Here is a 12,525-nt window from a genome sequence, read left to right as displayed (position 1 = left end):
CAAAAAACTTGGTCTGTGGCTCCAAATAGTGAGTGTTGCACAGACCACAAGGTTGCTCAACTCAGATGCCCAGAAGGCCAGGCCGGGATTCCTGCTTCCCAGCTTCCCTAGGTCCAGCTTTCAGCTGGGAGCTCTTCAGGTCTGTCCCGAGGCATAAATGAACGTAGGTATTCTGGGATGAATGTGCCCCTTCTCCTGAGCCTTTTTAGTTTCTCCTCCTGTTTCTTTCCCTAGGTGGGTACAGCTGTGCAGGGTTTTGTGAACTATGGGTTCAACCACATCTTTTTTTTTTTTTTTTTTTTTTATAAATTTTTTTTTTCAACGTTTATTTATTTTTGGGACAGAGAGAGACAGAGCATGAACGGGGGAGGGGCAGAGAGAGAGGGAGACACAGAATCGGAAGCAGGCTCCAGGCTCTGAGCCATCAGCCCAGCGCCCGACGCGGGGCTCGAACTCACGGAGCGCGAGATCGTGACCTGGCTGAAGTCGGACGCTTAACCGACTGCGCCACCCAGGCGCCCCTCAACCACATCTTTAAGATGATGAACTCAGGACGTCTCAGGATTTTCTCAGTAATTTTCATACCCCAAGTACTTTTTCATTTTCTACTTATTTAAAAAGTAACATAAAGATCTCTGCAGGGCACCTGGGTGGCTCAGTCGGTTAAGCGTCCGACTTCAGCTCAAGTCACGATCTCATGGTCCGTGGGCTCAGCGTTGGGCTCTGAGCTAATAGTACAGAGCCTGGAACCTGCTTCATATTCTGTGTCTCCCTCTCTCTCTGCCCCTCCCTGTTTGCTCTCTCTCTCTCTCTCTCTCTCTCTCAAAAGTCAGTAAACATTAAAATTTTTTAAAAAGATCTTTGCATAAAAATCATAAAAATACTGGTAAAGAAGAGGAAGGAGGAGGAGGAGAAGGAGAAGAAAAGAAAACTGAGATTATGCATTAATCCTACCACCCAAGGAAATCACTACAAAATGTATTCATTCATACATGTAGTGGGTTGAATGGTGCTCACCACTTCTCCAAAAGATGTATCTGCCCAGAGCCTGTGAGTGTGCCTTTATGTGGAAAAGGTTCTTTGCCAACGTAATTACATTAAGGATCTCAAAATGAAATCAGTCTGGATCATCTGCTAGGCTCTAACTCCCGGGACAATTGTTCCCATAAGGAGAGGAGAACCATAGACAAAGGAGAAAGCCAAGCGAAGGCAGAGAAGAGAATGGAGAGATACAGCCACAGGCCAAGGAATGTCTGGAGCCTCCAGAAGCTGGGAGAGATAAGCAAGGTGTCTCTTCTAGAACCTTCAGAGAGGATATGGCCCTTGATTTTAGGTATCTAGTGTCCAGAGTGTGGGAATAAATGGCTGATATATTTTTTTTTAATGTTTATTTATTTTTGAGACAGAGAGAGACAGAGCATGAATTGGGGAGGGGCAGAGAGAGAGGGAGACACAGAATCCAAAGCAGGCTCCAGGCTCTGAGCCATCAGCCCAGAGCCTGACGCGGGGCTCGAACTCACGAACCGTGAGATCGTGACCTGAGCTGAAGTCGGACGCTCAACCGACTGAGCCACCCAGGCGCCCCTAAATGGCTGACATTTTAAGCCATCGACCATCTGCTAATTTGTTGTAGCAGCCTTCAGAAACCAAAACAATACATCTGTTCCATAAATGTTTACTGAACAACCAGATATCGTATCAAGAAGTTGACGAATAAGATGTCTTAAAAAAAGATACTAAACCTTTCAAAAACTTTTTATGCGTACATGAATGTATGTATATGAATATTTTAATGAGCCATAATATAAAAGTTGTTATTAACATACTTTTTCACCTAATAATATAAACATTTTTCATGATAATAAATGAATATGTCCGCATTTTATAAATGAGCCACTATTTTGCTCACGCTGTTCTCCATATTCGAACACTGAGCTCGTTTGCATTTTTTCCCTATACTGCCATCACCGTTCTTTAGTTACATACTCACGCATATTTTAAATTATTCCCTTAAATTTTACAAAATGGAATCCAGACGTTAAAATCTGTGCCAGTTATCAATTTCTCGTCTCTCAGATCCAAACCGACCCCTGCTTTCTGACCCTGGAACTGGACCCTGCAAACCTATCTCTGCTGTTGGGTGGGCACGTGATAGGCTTGTCAGTGGAGGGCACTAGACGAATACCGCAAGACAGCAGGGCCAGGAAGACACTTCCTTTTTGGGTCCCACTCCTCAATTTTTTTTTAAGTTTTTTTTTTAACATTTATTTATTTTTGAGACAGGGAGAGACAGCATGAAGGGGGGAGGGTCAGAGAGAGAGGGAGACACAGAATCTGAAACAGGCTCCAGGCTCTGAGCTGTCAGCACAGAGCCCGACGCGGGGCTCGAACTCACGGACCACAAAATCATGACCTGAGCCGAAGTCGGATGCTTAACCGACTGAGCCACCCAGGCACGCCCCAGTCCTCAATTTTTTAATGTGACTTGGGAGCCCAGCAGCCCTCACAGACTAGCTCCACCCACACTTCTAGGACACACTCACCAATACCACCAGTAGTTTTTTTTTTTTTTTTTGGGGGGGGGGTTATGTTTATTTTTGAGAGAGACAGAGACAGAGACAGAGTGTGAGCAGGGGAGGGGCAGAGAGAGAGGGAGACACAGAATCCGAAGCAGGCTCCAGGCTCTGAGCCATCAGCACAGAGCCCGACGCGGGGCTCGAACCCACGGGCCGTGAGATCCTGACCTGAGCCGAAGCTGGACGCTCAACTGACCGAGCCACCCAAGTGCCCCAACATGTCTTTTGATTAAATCTTTCTTGTTCAAATAACCTGTGGGCTTTCAATCTCCTAACTGACCCTGACCCTACTGACGTAAAGTCTCAATGCACGTATGTGACCAAATCAACTTCTAGAACAACTGCTCCGACTGGCAACTCCTTCCCCAAGCCCTTACCAACCCTGGATATTTTTCTTCATCTCTGGCAGAGAAAATATGATAAGGAGGAAGGTATCCCTTGTCAATTGTTTTCATTTGCGTTTCTTTGATGGCTAGTAAGGTAGAATATACAACTATATGAGTATATGTTGTGTTGGAAGGAGTCATATCAAAGCCACAACGGTTACCTCCGGGGAAGGGAATAAGATGGGAAGAGGGGGAAGGAAAGGGAACTTTCACTTATTGCTCTGAAACCTTGCACACTGTCCAAATATTTTACAAAGGGAAAGCATTCGTGCATTATGTACATAATTAAATATGTATACATCATGAAACTCAGGTGCCGCTGAGCCCTTTCTCTGACTACACATGACTGCTGCTGGTGACTTGTTGCCTTCTTTAGCAGAGCTGAGCAATCAACTCTGGAAAGAGCTTATCTCTCTGTAACCACAGTAACCCAGGCCTGACCACAGACTCATCTCTCTCAGGCTGCTTCTAGAACACCAAAAAGAAACGAGGACACGTCGCATGTGCCTGGTCATGGCGGCCAGAGTTCTTGTATCTTCAAGGATAGGAGAATCATGACTTTTTTTTTTGTATATACCCTGTCTCATTGGGAGAGCCCATGTCAAACCATGAGCTAGACCCTCAGTTCAAATTTTTACTCACAACATTTGGGAAGAATGGAGGGAGAGTGTAGAGACCATAGGGTCCATCTGCCTTTTCCTTACTATCAAGGAACTATCAAGGTTGAAGCTTGTGAATGTGAGACTGTGACCCAGAGAGGAGACTGCATGACCAGTTGGGCACAGAGATGAGCCATAGTCGTCCGTCTGCTTCCAAAATGATTCATCATTTTTTTACACCTTTCATCTTTGCTTCCAAACCCAAAACAAAACAGCACGAAGAGAGTTAAGATGATGCAACTGCACTTACCACAACTGGTAATTTTTAGAATTTTTTGTCAGCCGGGCTAAAATATTATAATATTGTGTTACAAATATTTGAAGCCACGGGGCGCCTGGGTGGCGCAGTCGGTTAAGCGTCCGACTTCAGCCAGGTCACGATCTTGCGGTCCGGGAGTTCGAGCCCCGCGTCGGGCTCTGGGCTGATGGCTCAGAGCCTGGAGCCTGTTTCCGATTCTGTGTCTCCCTCTCTCTCTGCCCCTCCCCCGTTCATTCTCTGTCTCTCTCTGTCCCAAAATTAAATAAACATTGAAAAAAAAAATTTAAAAAAAAAAAAAAAAAAAAAAAAACAAATATTTGAAGCCTTCCTTCGAGGAAGGGAGGATTCTTTAATGACCCAGACAGCTAACAGACCTCTGCTGGGCTGAACTCTGTAGGAAACGTGTTGGGGTCCAGGAGAAGGGGAGCCAGAACAAGCACAGCATGTCACAAAAAGACTGGGGTGGGGGTGGAGGATAAAGTGAAGGGTTGAGAATGGTGGGCTTGAGTTTGCAGGGGTGTGAGATGGAGGGGAAGAAAAGAAGGTGAGACCATAAAGCATGGACTTTGTGAGGCCAGATCTATATATTGGAGATGTTTATAAAGGTAGGCTAATCATCCTATAGCTCAGTAATCTAAATCTCACCTCTCCCTTAAAAGTGATGGAGTTAAGACCAGTGTTAATTTTCAGAGCGTTTTGGAGTCGTTTGTATTTATTTTAGCCGTACTCATAGTCTGAGACTGAACTTTGAGCCAGAACAAGATATTTGTGTTTCGTTTCTTTAATGCTGGTCTCACCCACTGGCTGTGAGTTCACGTAGTGGGCGAGGAGTGGTCGGACAAAGTTAAAATACTTGAAGATATGACTATCCAAAGACCCCCCCCCCCAATCCGGCTTCCTGCCTTCTGAAAATAGTTGCGCTGTAAGAATTAAAACAGAGAAAACGCATCTGTTGTTACTCAGTCTGACATATGAAGCTTGCATAACATGCACAAGGGTGCTGCCTAGAAGAACAGAACAGCTATACATAAGGATATAGATCTCTTCCAATTCAAAATGTACCTACAGCTAATTCAAGTCAAGATTGTTCTTCCACGGATTCTTTGCCCTCTATCATGTACCTCCTTTGAGAATAAAATAGTGCAGGGGTGGGTGGGTGGCTCAGTCAGTCAAGCGACCGACTCTTGATTTCGACTCGTTACGATCTCGTGATTTGTGAGATCGAGCCCCGCGGGGGGGTCTGTGCCGAGAGCACGTAGCCCTGCTCAGGATTCTCTCTCGCCCTCTTTCTCTGCCCCTCCTCCACTTGCATTCTCTCTCTCTCCCTCTCTCTCAAAAATAAATAATAAACTTAAAAAAAAAAAGAAAATTGTGCAAATTCCTTGACTGCTGACCTTTAGTAACACGCTTAACCTCCATATCAAAGCCCAACACTTTAGTTCAATTGTCTCTTTAAGAAGATAGAATAACCCAGGATATGAGACCACAAGGCAACTCAAGTCAAGCTTTTATAAATTTTTTCAATGTTTATTTATTTTTGAGAGAGAGAGAGAGAGACAAAGAGTGCGAGCAGGGGAGGGGCAGAGAGAGAGGGAGACACAGAATCTGAAACAGGCTCCAGGCTCTGAGCCATCAGCACAGAGCCCCATGCAGAGCTCAAACCCACAAACCTCAAGATCACGACGTGAGCTGAGGTCGGACGCTCAACTGACTGAGCCACTCAGGCGCCCCTCAAGTCAAGCTTTTAATGAAATATTGTTAAGTATACAGAAAAGTATAAAGAACAATATGACTAACATCCACATACTCACCACCCAACTTCGTCAAATTTGAACATTTTGCAATATATCCTGCAGCTCTTTTCTGCTGAGAAATAAATCATTATGGATACTTTCGACGCCCCGTATATAATCTGCAACAATCCCCCCTCTCTTTGATCCCACATGTGACCAGTAACCACTATCCTGAATTTTGCGTTCATCATTCTCATGCTTGTTTTTATCATTTTGCTACATATATATTTACCCATAAATAATATCAAGAATTACTCTGCCAGTTTTGAGGCGTATCTAAAGTATCATACTGCTATGCACACACATACATATATGTATATACACACACATATATATTGTATATAAGTATTCATAGCCTTTTACAACTTAAAGTTGTACCCATGTTGAGAAAAATATAGTTATAGCTCCTTCATTTTAACTGCTGCTACCCACTGTCTAAGCATGCCACAACTTACTTATTTATTCTCCTATGGATAGACAATTAGATATTTTGCCATTCTTTGTTATTAGAAGCCAGACGGTGGGGGAAATTCTTTGAGGTAAGTGCATGCATGCTTTGTTTTTTTATTTTATTTGGTTCTTAATATAGAGTTAGAAGAATAATATGACCAATCAAGTTGACCTGTTTAAAATGTATAGCTCTGTGAATTTTAACACGTGTATAGACTGACGTGACCACCATCACAACAATAAGGATACAGAAGCATTCCATAATCAGAAGCGACTCCCCCAGGCTGCTCCTTTGTAGTCACTACTTTGTCACTGTCCCTACCACCTGCCAACCAACAGCTATTCTCTGTTGTCATAATTTTCCCATTTCTAGGATATCATAACGTAATCATACAACATATTAACTTTTGAGACTGGTTTCTTTCACTCAGCATACTACCTTGAGACGCAAGGTATACACTGGGAATACACCACTTGGTTCATCCATTTTGCCCATTGAAGGCCATTTGTGTTATTTCCAATTTTGGGCAATTGTTAATAAAGGTGCCAATAAATTAATAAAGATTTAATTTATAAATCTTCCCAAACAGGCCCTTATGCACCCATATGTTTTCAATTAATTTCGGCAAATACCTGGTCACGGGATTCGGCAAATACCCAGTCAGATGGGAATCATATGGCTATCTTTCCAAGTTGTAAGTATTTACCAGTTATCTCTCTGTAATTGATTTCTGGTCTAATTCTGTTATGATCAGAGAACAATATTTGTGTGATTTTTTATTCTTTTAAATTTGTGAATGTTTGTTTTATAACCCAGGGTATAGTCAGTCTTGTTAACTGTCACGTACACTTAAAAATAATATGCCCTGTGTTGAGTTGAGTGCACTACATACGACAGTTAGATCCAGTTGGCTGATGGTGTTGGTCAGTTCCTCTATATCCTCGCCTACTTGCTCCATTAATTGCAGAGAGAAAAAAAAAGTTTAAGACTCCAGCCGTAATTGTTGGATTTGTCCATTTCTCTTTCCAGGCTTGTTAGTTTTTTTTAATGTTGATTTATTTTTTTTAATATAATTTATTGTCAAGTTAGCTAGCACACAGTGTATATATACAGTGTGCTCTTGGCTCCAGGAGTAGGTTCCCATGATTCATTGCTTACATGCAACACCCAGTCGGGCTTATTAGTTTTACTTCATGTACCTTGAAGCTCTGTTGTTAGAGACATGCAAACTTAAGATTGTTATCACTGGTGGATTGACTCTTTCATCATTACGTAATGTTTCTTTCTATCCCTGATGTCTTTCTTGCTCTACAGTCTACCCTGTCTGATATTAATATCGTCATCCCAGATTTTGTTTCATTAGTGTTTACCTGGTATATCATTTTCTATGCTTTCATTTTTAACTTTCCTGTGTCATTATATTTACATCTGGTTTCTTATAGTCCACTTATCATAGGTCCGGGTTTTTAAAAAATATTTATTGGTCTTGGCTTTTTGTTTGTTTGCTTGCTTCCGTTTAACCCATTCTGATGATCTCAGTCTTTTATTTGGTGTATTTAGACCGCTTACATTTAATGTTGTTATTAATATGTTTGCATTAGGTCTACCATTTTATAATTTATTTTTTGTTTGTTCCCTCTGTTTTTTGTTTCACTCTTTCCCCCTTCCTGCTTTCTTGTGTATGGTTGGAATATTTGTAATGTTCCGTTTTAATATATCTATTGAGTTTTGATTATATCTTAGGGTGGTTTCTTTTTTTTAGTGGTCATGGTAGGGATTAAATATACAAACTTAACCCTTTTCAATCTACTTAGAGTTAATATTTCCCCACTTCGAGTGGAATATAGAACCCTTACCAGCATATAGGTCCCTTATGTTGTAGTGATTATTAAGTCTATATGTGTTAAAACTCCATAATTATAATTTTTGCTTTCAACCACCACACACATTTTAAAGAACTGAAGAGGAGGAAAAGAATCTATTATATCTACCCACCAGATTTTTACCATTTCTGTTGCTCTTCCTTCAGTCTTGATGTTCCAAGTTTCCCTCCGGTAGTATTTGCAATCCATCTGAATAACTTGCTTTCATGTTTCTGTTGGAGCAGAGCTGCTGGCAATGGCTTCTCTTCGTTTTTGTTGACATTTCATCATCATTCCTAGAGGAAATTCATTCTGGAATGGAATTTTGAAATTTTCTGACTTCAAGTAGTCATTTTACATGGTAGAAAAATGAAGCCCAGAGACATTAAACAATTTTCCCCTATGCTGCTGAGCCAGGGCCAAAATCTAAGCTTCTTGACTCTCAAGTTCAGTGCTCTTACTCTTCCTATATAATGCGCTGGCTTGCTATCTCAATCATTTGGTATATAGTGAGAATAGGTCGTGCACAAAAAGCTTCATTATTATGTGCTTCGTACAAGACAAAATGGTAAAATTGTCATTTTTTAGAACTGAAAAGGGGCCTTAGGGATCATTCATTTCTCTATTTCACGTTTCAGATGAGAAAACTGGGGCCAGAGAAACTAATTCAGTTTCCCAAAGGAAATTTACTAATAAGCAAAGACATGACGTTTTCTAGCAAGATCACACTACATACCTGCCATTTGCACTGGGGTTGTTTGTTTGTTTTGCCCAGCAGCCGTAGCCCAGATAGATCATGTTGGGCCAGACACACTCTCTCTGGTGTCCCCCATGACCTTATGACACAGGTGGATGGCCAACATTGCACAATGGATCCTAGCAGAATCATTTGAAATCAAATCTATGACTGTTCTCATTAGCACCAAAGATTCCCCAACCTCAGTGGTATCAGAATTGGACTTCTGTGTGCACAGAATCTTACACGCTGATACGAATCAGCTTATTGAAATTATACATTCCTGGGTCCACTTCCAAAAATCTGATTCATTAGCTCTAGCGTGGGAGCCTGGAATTTGCATTTGTATAAACACCCCAGGTAATTCTGATGCACGGGCTAAACTTGGAGAAAATGTCTGGCCGAAGTTGAAGCATCATGTCTTGGTCATTAAAAGAAAGTTCTGTTCTTTCTAGCTCAGCATAAGAGAAGAGACTGGGTATGACACCAAATCATTTCTTTATCTCGCTGCATTCAGGATCCGTACTCTTGCATGCCATGTGCAGTACAGAACCGCCTTCCTCCTCTCTCAGGGATAGCTGAGACAGCTAGAAGGTAACAGTCACATGCCCCTCCCCCCATCTGTATAGTAACAACAACTCTTAGGGACGCAGCTAATTGCAGTTTGCACAGAGTTCATCATACGTCTCTTAGCTATAGCCTTTTCAATAGGCCCATTAAGATGCCTAAGATTTAGATGTTCCAGTTAAATATAATAGTTAACATTTACCTAGAGCCAGATTTTTTTTTTTAATTTTTTTTTTCAACGTTTATTTATTTTGGGGACAGATAGAGACAGAGCATGAACGGGGGAGGGGCAGAGAGAGAGGGAGACACAGAATCTGAAACAGGCTCCAGGCTCTGAGCCATCAGCCCAGAGCCCGACGCGGGGCTCGAACTCCCGGACCGCGAGATCGTGACCTGGCTGAAGTTGGACGCTTAACCGACTGCGCCACCCAGGCGCCCCTAGAGCCAGATTTTATAAGCCCAGATTTTTCCTCTAAATACACCTCTTAACCGCCCTGCCCCCCATAGGCGTGAACACGCACAGACCCACATACACAAATCGTATTTATTCCACAGGAATGTGTGAATTCTCAGCTGTTTGCCTTGCTGTGTACAAGAGCCTATAAAAGCAGGGAAAAGAAGAAAGTGTGTTGGCCCTGCATGCAGAGTTACAGTCTAGTGTAGGAAACCAGCCACACAAACAAGAAACAAGGAGTCGTGTTTTAAGCAACATATGGACACGTGCAAGATAAAAATAGTGTATAACCTTCACAGATGAAGGAACCCTTGCATTTAAATACTGACTCTGTTGTTCTCACAACTTAATTCCTGGAAATCGAGAGCTGGATATTTAGCTAGACTCAAAGGAAACACGGGTGTCCTTTGCTTTTGCCCCTTAATTCATGCAGAGATACAGATTCTCTAATCTGGCCAGCCTTCCGCCTCAGACTTGTTCTCGATCGTCTCGTAGGTACAGACAGATCTCTCTTCTCTACTAACCATAAAAGATGCTTGAAGGCGGGAACCGTGTCTGATACTCCTTCTGTGTCTCCTCCAGGGCCTAAAACTCTGTTATTTTATTGTAGCCCACGGTTCAGCCCCTCCTGGGTCCCAGGCCCTATGTGATATGCTACAATTGCAGAGCTAACCTGAGATCCCTGCCCTCGAAGATTTGCCTTCATTCACTGAGCGCAAACTTCTGCAAGTGATGGGCCCTGTCCTCAGAGCTTCGGGTCCAGAGATAAGAAACACTCTCCCTCTGCACTTGAGCGAGGAAGGCAGACATGGGCATTGTGTGTTTGGGCTGCTGTCACAAAAGACCACAAACTGGGGAGCTTAAACAATGGAAGTGTATCGGCTCATGGTTCTGGAGGCCAGAAGTCTGAGATCAACAGGGATGGTTTCTACCAAAAATCATGGAGAATCAGCTGCTTGCCTCTTACCTAGTTTCTGGTGGTTTGTTGGCCATCTTTGGTCCCCGCAGCTTTTAGAAGCATGAGTCTGACCTCTGCCCTCGGCTTCATGTGGAGATCCCCCTGTGTGCCTAGCTCAGTGTCCAGATTCCCCTTCTTTATAAGGACACTGGTCATATTAGATGAAGGGCCCACTCTGTTCCAATATGACCTCATCCTAACTAATTACCTCTGCAATGACCCTATTTCCAAATAAGATCACATTCTGACGTATTAAGGGTTAGGATTTCAACATATAAATTGGCAAGGGGGGGGTGCATAGTTCAACCTCTCACACATGCAAACAACAAAACACAGCCTGGTCAACGCTTTAATAGGAGTGTATGGAAAGAGCTAGAAGGGTACCTGAGAGTACATGATATTGAGCTTAATGGGCATGAGGAAAAGCATCAGGGAACGTGGGACAGGAGGCCAAAGCTTGGACAGACAATTCTCCGGGTAGGGAAATGCAAAAGAGTTTTTGAATAAAGGCATGTCCACGAGTGCATGAAGCACTCGGGGAATTGCAGAAAGTATTATGGGCTGAAACCTGAACGGCATCTAAAGGAGAGGTGGGAGACGAGGCAGGAAGGGGAAACAGGAGCCGAAACATGAAGGGCCACGTCACGACGCGTAGCCTAAGCCAGACACAAAGCCATGGAGGCTTTTCAACAGGGGGACATCATCGCTGTATCTGCATGCTAGAAAGCTCACCCTGGCAAGAGTTTTGGTTACATCATAACACAGGTGGGCACTGAAATGGGACCATGTCGGAAGCTGAGAGACCAGCCGAGGAGCCTATTTACAAGAGTCTAAGCAAGAAAAGTTGGGACCCTGGATGCAGTCGAGAGCAGTGGGAACGGAAGGGTGGGGCTGGATTTACAGTGAGAGGCTTGAAACAATGTCTCTGGCAAACAGCGGTTGGGGATAATCTGGGTGTGAACTGAAGAAATGTGGGTGAGGAAGCCAGGGGCCAAGATGTGGAGAGTCAGAGCAGGAACAGAAGGGCCAGGCCCATTGCTGAGAGCGGGGAAAAGACACTGAGGACAGTGGCATCCTGCCCCTAGGATTTCACCTCCCCCACCCGGACCTCATGCACACCTAACATCTGACTTCCACATACAGTTTTGCCCTTGACCTTTATAGGGCAGGGGAAATGTACTTAGATAATCTCTAATCAAGTTAAAAATATTGTTCCCTGCACTGAGGCCAGACAAGCGAGTGCTAAGGAAGCATGGCCACATGAGCAGAGGAGCACTGGAGTCGTAAGACTGTGATGGCTTCGTGTCCATATCCTTTGCCAGCCCAGAAAAATGCAAAGCAGCCCTGCCACATGTGTGCCTGGTTTCTCCATCCCCTCGCCATGATGCCTAACCAGACACATCAGAAGTTGCCAAATCGGGGGGCTCCTGGCTGGCTCAGTCAGTTAAGCCTCCAACTTCGGCTCACGTCATAATCTCGCAGTTGGTGAGTTCAAGCCCCGCGTCAGGCTCTGTGCTGACAGCTCAGAGCCTGGAGCCTCCTTCAGATTCTGCGTCTCCCTCTCTCTGCCCCTCCCCTGCTTACGCTCCGGCTCTCGCTCTCGCTCTCTCTCTCTTAAAAATAAATAAACATTAAAAAAGAGAAAAAGAAGTTGCAAAGTTTCTCAGAAATTGGGGACCAGTTGAAAGTTGATTCCAAATAAAAAGATGGAGATCATTCAACAAGGCTTACAAATAACCACCACCATAGACCAGCAGCAGAGTGAAGCAGGAGCCCACAGCATCATCTTGGGATTTCTCACCAGGACTGGGCTTTGAGGCCATG

The sequence above is a fragment of the Prionailurus viverrinus genome, chromosome E1, assembly GCF_022837055.1.
Source record: "Prionailurus viverrinus isolate Anna chromosome E1, UM_Priviv_1.0, whole genome shotgun sequence".
Lineage (NCBI taxonomy): Eukaryota > Metazoa > Chordata > Mammalia > Carnivora > Felidae > Prionailurus > Prionailurus viverrinus.
The sequence above is the reverse complement of the archived record's forward strand: the minus strand, read 5'-3'. Positions refer to the sequence as shown.